At 46.8% G+C, this 11297-nt stretch overlaps 1 non-coding gene across 1 annotated transcript; it reads right to left on the bottom strand.

Annotated features, from left to right (window-relative positions):
* Window positions 1–4704: 4704 nt before the first annotated feature.
* trnav-cac (transfer RNA valine (anticodon CAC)) lies at window positions 4705–4777 on the bottom strand. Its single transcript has one exon. It is a non-coding gene; the product is annotated as a tRNA-Val (tRNA).
* Window positions 4778–11297: the final 6520 nt, after the last annotated feature.

Genomic DNA, 11297 nt, shown 5'->3' with positions numbered 1-11297 from the left:
TCTCTCAGTTCTCAGTCCGCTGGCAATATCCACGTCTACCGATATCCTATCTTCAACTGTCGAGTTTACCTGTGTTCAGTGCGATGGTATGAAATTTTAGATGTGTTCTACTCACAATATTCTGCTCAAAGTCGAATTATCATCTGAAGCGAGTCAATTTCTAAAGGTTATTGCCTGAATTTATGAGGAAGGAACCTGCCTTCTTTGTTTCCCTGGGTGTACTTTAATCAATAACAAAGAGGTGTAATGACCGCAATGTAGCAGAAGCCACCGATAGGCAATTTGGTAAGGCTGTGTGTGAAGGCCCGATGGTTGATTCAGACAATCTATTGACATGGGATAAAACAATTAATCCACAGGATATCGGAATAGAAGTAGGCCATTCGTTCCATCGAATTATTTCACCTATCCTTTAGTGTGTGATCTGTTCCTCAACCTCGATCTCCTTCCTCCCATAAGCCATTAGCACCCTCTCCAATCAAAATATTTAAACCCTTTTCTTCACTAGACCCAGTGACTTGGTCTCCACACCTTCCGAGGCAGCAAATTCGAGTCCTCTGGAAATGAGTGCCCGCATTGCATTTGCCTTCATAACTCCGAAATACCCTGTAAATTAGCCTTCAGGGAATCTAGAACAAAGACCCAAAATTCCTTATGTATTTATCACTTCTGAATTTTCTTCAGTTAGAAACGTTTTGACACATTAACCTTTCGTTCCGAAGTGTATCCCTCACACCTCCATACACTGAATTCCACCTGCACTTTGCTCACTCTGTCAAGCTCACTGCATGTCAGCGATACTACTTCTCTCTGCAGGTAAATCCTGCCCATCCGAATCCCATCCATTAGCCGACTCTCTACTGCTGTAAAGCTGTCCAACCAGTAGTTCCCTGGCTTGTATCTTGCTTCCCTTATACGAGGACACAACATTAGCTGTCTCCCGCACTTTCAATACATTAGGTTCTGATAAGGATTGGACAAGGATGGACCTCCACGGGAGGATTGTGGGATAGAAGGCAGGAATGTTATACCAGGGCACACAAATCCCTGAAATACCCGGCAAGGGGAATTGATTCCAAACAATTTCTTTATTGTTTATCACAGAATGTCAGTCCGGTGCTTCCGCTCCTTCCCCACGCCCATCCGCTTTTCCCTGGAATCCCCTCTCACCCTGCCCCCCTCCCCACTCTCAGACTACAATTGAAATCAACGTATGAAACAGGTTTATCATCACACACATAAGCCATGATTTATTTTCGGCAGCAGTATAGTGCGAATATAAAATTACTACAGTACGGTGCAAAAGTCGGTGGCACCCTATGTACATATGCTCAAGAATTTTGTACAGTATTTTAAAGGCAGTATTTCACGTTTCTCTTCTAAAATTTAAAAAAAGGAATATTCATGGATCTACTAAAGTGCTGCCATGACCCTTTCACGTCACCTGTTTTGATCCAAGCTGCCTGTATCTGGACATATCTGTTTATTTCTTCCATGACCATTGCCAAATGAACTGCCCTAATTTTGTCATCACTGCCCTTGATTCGAACAGGAACATTCTTCCACTGTTTTCCTAAAGGCTGCACACTTTCCCGGCGTCATTTGCGATTTCCTACCCCATGCCACCTAAACTACGGTCCGCGTATTTAAGGTCTTAGACTTCAATGTCTGCAGTCAGTTCTATCTGTTCTGTCTAAACACCTGTAAACCAGCAGAGTGATGGCCATCGGTCCCAAGCAACTTCCACGCTAACACATCAGCCAATCGAACAAACTCATTCCTTCAACGGTGATCGAATTCAACCATTTGACTTTTAGTATCATTTTTATTTAACCTCACAAAGCATTCCTGGGAGCAATGAACGCACTTCAGCCAATCGAAGTTGTTGACGCTTGGGCAGTCCCGCGCAGTATTTCGGAAATTAAATTTATCAAGTATTACACCCTATTATTTTTAATGTATCCTCCCCTTACCTCCCTATATACATCTATCTCTACATCCTGCTAATGATTGGGCGTCCTGTTGTGTTTTTTTGTACCTTAGGCCATTACATCTAAATAAACTGTTTGCTCGTAGTATTGAGATTTACAACAATATTCATGAGGAGACGGTTCTCGGGATCCAAGTTCACACCGCATTGAAAACGGCTACACATGTTGGTAGGGTGGTAGAGAAGGCGCTGTGGGATGATTGCATTTATCAGTCGATGAATTGACTATGAGGGAATCGACAAATTTCTGACGATTCATTATGAAATTATTATTAGGCTACATGTGAAGTATTGTATTGAGGTCTGGCCTCTGTATTTCAGTCAGGATATGGGGAGTCTGATAACGGCGCAGGTGATGTTTTCCAGATGATGCCTGCATTAAAAAACATGCGCTTTCGGCGATTTTGGACAAAATTAGGTTTCGTTTTTTTTATATAACCGAGTGGATTTATAGATTTATGAGATTCAGAGTCATGGTTAGACCAGAGAGTCAGTATCAGTCCGACAGGTTTGAAATGACTATGACCAGTGTGCATGCATTGAGGTTTGTAGGAGGAAATTTCACAGGTAATTTATGTCTCTCATTCCTCGGTGCCCTCGTCTGTTTTTCGTGGATGTCAACGGACAGTAAGATTTTCCGATTGTATACTGTAGACATTCTCTGATATTTAACCGGAACCCCTTGAACCATTTTGTTAAATATTCTGGATTGTGTTCTGCATTTACTTATTTATCTTTCCCCGTTTGGGATTCTCGTTTCCCTTGACCCAGTTCCGAGATCAGCGCGCATGAAACTATTGATACAAAACACCGCACCAGACATGCTGAAGGGAATGGAAAAGGGAAGCCAATGCAAAACAAGGCTGGAGAACAGTGTGATTCATCAGGGCTGGTACAGTCCTAATCGGAAAAAAGAGACCAAACCGGCGAATGAGAGACAATCTTATGACTAGTGACTAGAGATGGGCGACATGGACTCATGATATATCGAGGCAAGGGTACAGAGGCAGTTCGCTTCGCATAACGATAGTAAAATTCGGGACGTCGGAGTTTAATTCCGGCTTCCTCCGTGAGAAAGATTATATGTTCCTTCCTATTCGGCACGGGATCCTCGGGAGTCTCTGATTTTCTCTCACAATAAAAAGACTTTCCTCTTATTAGGTTCATTGATAATTCTAAATGTCCCAGTGGTTAGGCCAGGGTTAATAGGTTAGTTAATACGTTGGCTCGGGTTAATAGGTTGGTTAATAGGTTGGCCAGGGTTAATAGGTTGGTTGCTGGGCAAAACGGTCTCAGGGCTGACGTTATATAAGATTTGGTGAGGCCTAATTTGAGTATCGTGCGCAGATTCGGTTATTTTTCTACAGGAAAGGTATACACGAGGTTCAATGAGTACAACAACGTTTCACAAAGATATTGACTCGCATGGAATTATTGATTATAGGGAAAGTTTTAATCGGTTAGGACTGCATTCTTTGCAAAGTAGAAGTTGGAGAGGAGATTTGGCAGAGGTATTGAAAATCATGAGGGCACAGATGCGGCAAATACAAAAAAAAGTTTTCTCCACTGTGGTTCGTGGGGACTACAAACAGATGTGATGGGGTAAATTTGAAAGATAAGAAGTTCAAGTGGGAAGAAGTGGGGGATGTTCTTCACTCAGAGGATCGCGAGGGTGTGGAATGAGCTGCCGGCACAAGTGGTGTATACATGCTCGATCTCAACGTTTGAAAATTTCGGATAGGTACATGGATAGTAGAGATGTTCCCGGTGCATGTTAATCAGAGTAGGCAGTCTGAATACTTCCGGCACGGCCTTGTTTTTACATTGTTACTTCTCCATGAATGATGTTATCGGCACAAGAAAGTGGGGTAAAATTAGAGGAGTAACAGGAAAATCATCGCGAAGTTTATATTAGAATCCAAATCTCTGCGGTATTGATAAAGGCGAGAAGGTAACCGAAGATTAATATAATGCCGTAAATACCGGGCGCTCGCAGATTCGAGTCCTGAATAATTTGGGTGTTGATGTTACCAACTGTTTTCACCGCGGCTTAAACTGTAAGAAGCACAAATATTTGCGCGGCTGACGTGGGGTGGTTGTGGTGCTGCTCGCGACAGAGAAAACAAAGAAAAACAGAGAGATTGAATGCGTGTGTGTGTGTGGGGGGGGGGGGGGTGAGTGAGAGATAGAGAGAGAGGAGAGGCAGACGGAAAAGGTGGAACCTAGAAGACCGTGGCGAAGAATTTGAACAGAGAGTCTGTATGGTGTGACTAGGAAGGGGTGGAATACAGGGGGTTGGAAAAAGAAAGCAATTTAACATGTTAAAGTAGGTTTAAAATTTTGCAGCACACGGTTATTCTTCCTGATGTTAGTCTCAATGACATTATTTGAGATGTGAGCTCCGTTGAAACCACAATGCATCCTCATGCGACAATACATGACAATAGGTTTGAAGGCTAATTCTCCCGTTACGCAGTGTACGTTATCCACGAACCTCCTTAGGTTTAAATCCGTTTATATTCGACTGGAAATTATATATAATTTCTATTAATTCTTCTTTCTTTAAGTTACCTTTGCCAGGTTTGAAATACAATGCGCTACTGCTAGAAAAGCAAATGTTCATTATATTTACACCTGGATGCCCATGACAGTAAACTTGAACACAAACTGAAAAGTTGATCTCAAGTTCATTTGAAGCACTGAAACCCAAACAATGTTTCTGCCCAGGATTGAACTGGGGACCTTTCGCGTGTGAAGCGAATGTGATAACCACTACACCACAGAAACCGTGCAAAGCGCTCAATGCTTTGCGCTCTTGAGCAATGACCCGAGGCACCCCCTCCCCGCCCTGCTCTGAAGTACAGCAATAAGAACAAAACATTGCCCACTGTTCCTTTCCGTTTTCAGTAACACGTATTAAATAGTTTAGGACTTTATTCCCTAGAATATGGGTATAGGTAGAGTGTTACAAAGACGTGGCTGTGGAACAAACCTAAGTGCTGAACACGGGCGTGGAATGGGTGACAAGGCAGTGTTTACCCGGGGTCCTGGTTTCAGTACAGAATTCAGAAACGATGCTCGACTTAGAACTGATCGTCCTAAGAACCATGGGGTGAGATTACTCAAACACGAGTCAACCATCGATCTGGCAGCTCCTTGTTGTGGTCACAGGATTTTTACCCTGCATTTGCTGATGGAAAGCAGGTGTTCGTAGTTATTGGAACCTGGGAATGATTGGGAACTAAACGAGGTGATTGAGCCACAATTCCTGAGGAACATAGCCAGGTAGGCGATTGCCAGAAGACATCTAGACAGAACCCCCCCACCCCCCGCCAACAGGAGCCTCCCGGCGACCCTCCAGGCATGTCTGGATGGTTCCGATTAGAGTCCTGGATGAGGGAAGTGTCTCGGGGAAAGGAGCGGGGGAACCAGGAACTCTCTTCAGGACCGTACCTTTCCAAGTCCACCAGGTATTGGAGACACCTGCCCCGACGGCGCACATCAGTAGTCGTCGTTCAGTGTATGCCGGATTGTTGTCGATGAGACGGACAGGTGGAGGAGTCTCAGCCGGGGGACACATGGGGCTGACGGAGACTGGTTTTCACTGAGACACATGAAAAGTTGGGTGAATGCGCATGGACCTTGGTAATTTCAGGCGGACCGCTGTGGGATTGATAACCTTTTCAGCCTTGAATGGTCCCAGGAAGCGGGGGGCGAATTTCCTCTGTTCTCTTTTGAGCGGGATGCCCTTGCAGGAAAGCCACACCCTCTGCCCAGGTTGGTACTTCCGTTGCCGGAGTCCGGTGTCGGTTGGCTGTTTTCTTATTTTGATTTGTTGACCTGAGTAGGGCCGCGCGTGTTTTCTCCCTAATCTTACGGCACCGATCAATATGGTCCCGAATCGACGGTACCGCAATCTGTTCTTCTTGCGCGGAGAACAGCGGGTGTTGGTACCCAAGGGATCACTGGAACGGAAACCTCCCAATGGCAGAGCTCACCATAGAGTTGTGGGCTTACTCAACCCATTGGAGGTGATGGCTCCAGATCTTGGTTGATCCTTTCCGTCTGCGCGATCGTCTGGGGGTGGAAGCCGGATGACAGGCTGGCCAATGCACCTAAGGCCTGACAGAAGGCCTTCCATAGCTGCGAGATGAACTGGGGACCTCGATCGGAGACGATGTCCGCGGGGATTCGTGGAGGCGGAAGACTTGGCGGACGAGAAGATCTACGGTTTCTTTAGAGGAAGGGAGTTCAGGGAGGGCCACAAAGCGCACCGCCTTGGAGAATCGGTCTACCACAATGAAGACAGCTGTGTTTCCGTGGGAGGGGGGTCGACCGGTGAAGAGGTCTAGGGCGATGTGTGACCAGGGACGACCAGGAACAGGTAGAGGACGAAGAAGAAGAAGGTCGTCGATGAGAGTCCTTCCCTCGGGCACAGACGGAACAAGCCGAGACATAGGAACGGGTGCCCCCTCCGTGGACGGCCACCAAAATTGCTTCCTCAGGAGAGCCAGAGTCCGATCACTCCCGGGGTGGCAGGTGAACCGGGATGTGTGACCACATTGGAGAACCTGAGGCCTGACGGAGACCGGCACGTACAGGCGATCGCCGGGTCCGTTACCAGGGTCCGATCACTCCCGGGGTGGCAGGCAAACCCGGATGTGTGCCCCCATTGGAGAACCTGAGGCCCGATGGAGACCGGCACGTACAGGCGATCGCCGGGTCCGTTACCAGGGTCCGATCACTCCCAGGGTGGCAGGTGAACCGGGATGTGTGCCCTCATTGGAGAACCTGAGACCTGACGGAGACCGGCACGTACAGGCGATCGCCGGGTCCGTTACCAGGGTCCGATCATTCCCGGGGTGGCAGGTGAACCGGGATGTGTGCCCCCATTGGAGAACCTGAGACCTGACGGAGACGGGCACGTACAGGCGATCGCCGGGTCCGTTACCAGGATCCGATCACTCCCGGGGTGGCAGGTGAACCGGGTGTGTGACCCCATTGGAGAACCTGAGGCCTGACGGAGACCGGCACGTACGGGCGATCGCCGGGTCCGTTATCAGGGTCCGATCACTCCCGTGGTGTCAGGCGAACCGGGTGTGTGCCCCCATTGGAGAACCTGAGGCCTGACGGAGAGAAGCACGTACAGGCGATCGCCGGGTCCGTTACCAGGGTCCGATCACTCCCAGTGTGGCAGGTGAACCGGGATGTGTGACCCCATTGGAGAACCTGAGACCTGACGGAGACCGGCACGTACAGGCGATCGCCGGGTCCGTTACCAGGATCCGATCATTTACTTCATTTACTTTAGCCTGGATCTCCCAAGTGAGGGTGGCCTCACGCATGATGGTGGGAGGATCGTCTCGGGAATGGAGGTGTCATCCTTGGAGTCATGCTGGCGGGATAGCGCGCCCGGCTTCCCGATCTTGGATCCTGGACAGTACGTGAGGGTAAACTTGAACCGCCCAAAGAACAATGGCCAACGGGACTGGCGGGATTTCAATCGGTTGACGGTCAGAATATGCCCCAGGGTCTTATGATCAGACACTCTCGCAGTATAAAGAAAGCAGGGACCATAAGTGTCCTCCATCCCGTCACTCGAAGAAATAGAAACAGGGACGATAATAGTCCTCGACCCTGTTACTGACAGAAAAGAACGACGACCCAAGTCTGGAGCGGGCCAGTGGATTGGAAAGGGGCACTAGCATGGCTGAGAGAAAATCCACAATGGCTGGTGCTTTACGGGTTAATTGGAATGGTGCATCCTAAATAAGAATAAATATTGGAAAGGGCGGATGAGGCAACCATGGCTGATACTAGAAAGTAAAGACAGCATAAAGCCAAAAGTGAGGGTTTATAATGTAGCAAGCATTAGAGGGAAGCCGGATGATTGGGACGCTTTTAAAACTGGCCAATACTGGAGAAAATACCTTTGTTCAGACATATGAATATTAAAAGGGATGCGAGTGTGGCTATCAGAAAGCTGGAAAATGACGCGGAAGAAGCAGTAATGGGGGGAAAAGAAAAGGGACGGACTGAATGAATATTTTGCGCCAGGCTGCTCTGTGGAAGACTCCAGCATAATGGCAGGCAGCGAGAAACACGTGTCAGAGGGCATCAGTGAGAGTGGATGTTATCACCTGGAGAAGGTGCCCGTGAAGCTGAAAGGTCTGAAGTTAGATGTCATCGGGACCAGTTGGACTACACACAAGGGTTCTGGAAGTGGTAAGTGACGAGATTCTGTAGGCACTCCTTCACGTATCATTATTTATATACAACAGCTCCATAGCAAAGAAAGCCCAGCAGCGTCTCTACGGTCTGCGAAGGCTGAGGAAAGTCCATTTCCCACACCCCCATCCTCATCACATTCTACAGGGGTTGTATTGAGAGCATCCTGAGCAGCTGCATCACTGGCTGGTTCGGAAACTGAACCAATAATGATTCCAAGGCCCTGCAGCGGATAGTGAGGTCAGCTGAGAAGATTATCGGGGTATCACTTCCCGCCATCACGGACATTTACAGTACACGCTGCATCCACAAAGGAAACAGCATTATGAAGGACCACAAGCACCGCTCCTACAAACTTTTCTCCCTCCAGCCGTCGGGGAAAAAGGTACCGGAGCATTCGGGCTCTCACGCCCAGACGATGTAACAGTTTCTTCCCCCCAAGCTATCAGACTCCTCAACACCCAGAGCCTGGACTGACACCTTACTGCCCTATTGCCTTGTTTATTATTTATTGTAATACCTGCACTGTTTTGTGTACTTCATGCAGTCCTGTGTCGGTCTGTACTCTAATGTAGTTTTATTATGTGTTGCTTTTTACGTAGTTTACTCTACTTTTTTGTACTGTGTTATGTAACACCATGGCCCTGAAAAAGTAGTCTCATTTTTACTATGTACTGTACCAGCAGTTATGGTCGAAATGACAGTAAAAGTGACTTGACTTGATATTCGAGAATAGATCCTGATGACTGGAGAATTATGTCTGTCACTCCACTCTGAAAGAAAGTTAGGCTGAAGAATGGACAATAAAAGAAAGGTAGCCCGACTTGAACGTGTTAGATAACTCAAAAGATTCCAAGCAGATTGAAGATCAAAGATAGTTGAGGAGAAAGGGAGGAGATTTGTCAAATAAATCATCGTGCGGTACGGTGATGCACCTTGGAAGAAAGGATAAAAAGTCTCTAAATGGGGAAGGTTTTCTGAAATCAGAGGTGCAAAGAGACCTTGTGCAATATTCCCTAAATGTTTACTTCCAGGCTTAGTCAGCGGTAAAGGAAGGCAAATGCAATTTTAACATTCGGTTCAGGAGGGGTAGAATATATAAGCAACAATGTAATGTTGACATATGTCCGTCATTATAAACCTGATTCTGATCCCGACCTTTATCCCCAACAATGGAAATCTCCTTCATTTATGATACTGACGGCAGTGTTATCGCTCCATATTCACGTTCTGACGTAACTGTGTTGGAACAAATTCCAAAGCTGTCGAATTATACTATTTGTATTGGAATGATGAATCACCTTTTCCAGTACCGAAAATAAGTACAACCATCACTTCAGTTGTAGTGCTACGGTGGGTGCAAAGAACATTAATGGAGCTGCGATGGCCGAGTGGTTAAGGCGTTGGACTTGAAATCCAATGGGGATTTTCCGCGCATTGTTCGAATCCTGTTCGCAGCGCTCACACTGCAGCGCCAGGGAATAGAAACCTCACTGCCAACAAAAATTTAACACCCTTGCTGCTGTCTGTGTTCAGTTGACAACTACGTACCAGCCGGCAGATTTATAGATTTTTACACTCATTGTGCAACTTTCATTTCTATTACGACTCTGACCAATCCCCCTCTGGGCAGCATAAACGCTTTGTAGTTTGCAGCTTCACCGACTTGTAAAACTAAAAGAATCAAATGCAGAGAACGGATATTTCAGCGTCAGTGTAAAGAAGTGGACTTCATCCTTTCACTGAAGTGGGCAGCACGGTCTCTGAACGTGAAAATCTTTCGCCGGTTTCATATCCCTCACTGTACAGACTCCCCATTGCTCTTTTGTCCAGCGAGCGACCCCGCCTATTGCCATAGACAAATCGGTTCGCTGACCTTCCGTCAAAATCACCATCGCCAGTTGCCACAGAGCGGTGTAATTGTCCGACATCAACAAATCTCGTCAAGTGACGTACAACCTACCTAGCTCCCATTCGTGTATGCAGATGTCAATCCAACGTGTTATCCAGTTGTGGAAAGGGTTTCATCAAGAGTTGTTCCCTCCCACAGACTCTGACTGCTTCTGCCTCCACAAAATCCCGTCAATACCGAGCAAAACTCAGTACAATGTCCCATTATATAACATTAATATCAATAGGCTTCTGAACGAAGCTGGGGGCGCTGTCAGCGCGTCGAAATAAAGGCGGGCGACAGAAGTTTACCTCCTCTCACCTGGGGAGACGGTAGAAGATTTGGTGGAGGTGACCGGCCGACTTTTGACCGGCAACTGCTGTATGGGGGGGAGGGAGAATTGAGAAAATGTCTGGGCCAGCCTGATCTTATTGAATGCCAAGGCTGGATAAAAAGGACTAGACACTTCCCTTCTTTCTGTTGTCTGTCTGTTTAAAGAAAAGGAATACACAGGCCTTTCTTGGGCCTGGATGCTCTCCCGTGGATATAATAGTTCGCAATCTATGGCATCAGTTTGCTTGAGGAATCATTTCCAAGGCTGAAACAGGCACGAGATTGATATCCATCTTTTGTTAATGATGCAGAATTGTACAATATATGTTTTGCGTACTGTCTGTCTTTTCTAGCCTGTAATGATGCTGCAAGTGTTTCATTGTACCTGTCCCTCACCGTCCCTGTGCACACGGCAATAAACCCGACTGGACCTGACAATACTCACTGAGATTTGAGCAGTGATGACCCCGGGCAGATGAGTCAAGGTGATGTCGGCAAACTGAGTGAGTAGGACCAGAGTCCAATATGGGAAATGTATGGTCACCCTCTTCTACAGAGAGACAGCGTCTCTGAGTGGATTGAGGTGCAGTGAGGAGTGAAGAAGATCAAACCTACATTGTATCGATTGCAAGTTATTGTCTGTAAGACCTCGCACAGTTATTTCCAGCTTTATTGAGACAGCACCTGCGATATTTTTCACAATGTCATGTTCTGCTCATATATTTTGTGGTTTTATGGTGCTGAATCAGGCGGATGAATGTTAAGCATAGACAGGAATCGGCTTGTTGTGGAAGCAAGTTAATACACAAAATAATTTAAAATAAACACATTAAATTACAGCAAGCAATATCTTAA

The sequence above is a fragment of the Hypanus sabinus genome, unplaced genomic scaffold (assembly GCF_030144855.1).
Source record: "Hypanus sabinus isolate sHypSab1 unplaced genomic scaffold, sHypSab1.hap1 scaffold_1511, whole genome shotgun sequence".
NCBI lineage: Eukaryota > Metazoa > Chordata > Chondrichthyes > Myliobatiformes > Dasyatidae > Hypanus > Hypanus sabinus.
The sequence above is the reverse complement of the archived record's forward strand: the minus strand, read 5'-3'. Positions and strand labels throughout refer to the sequence as shown.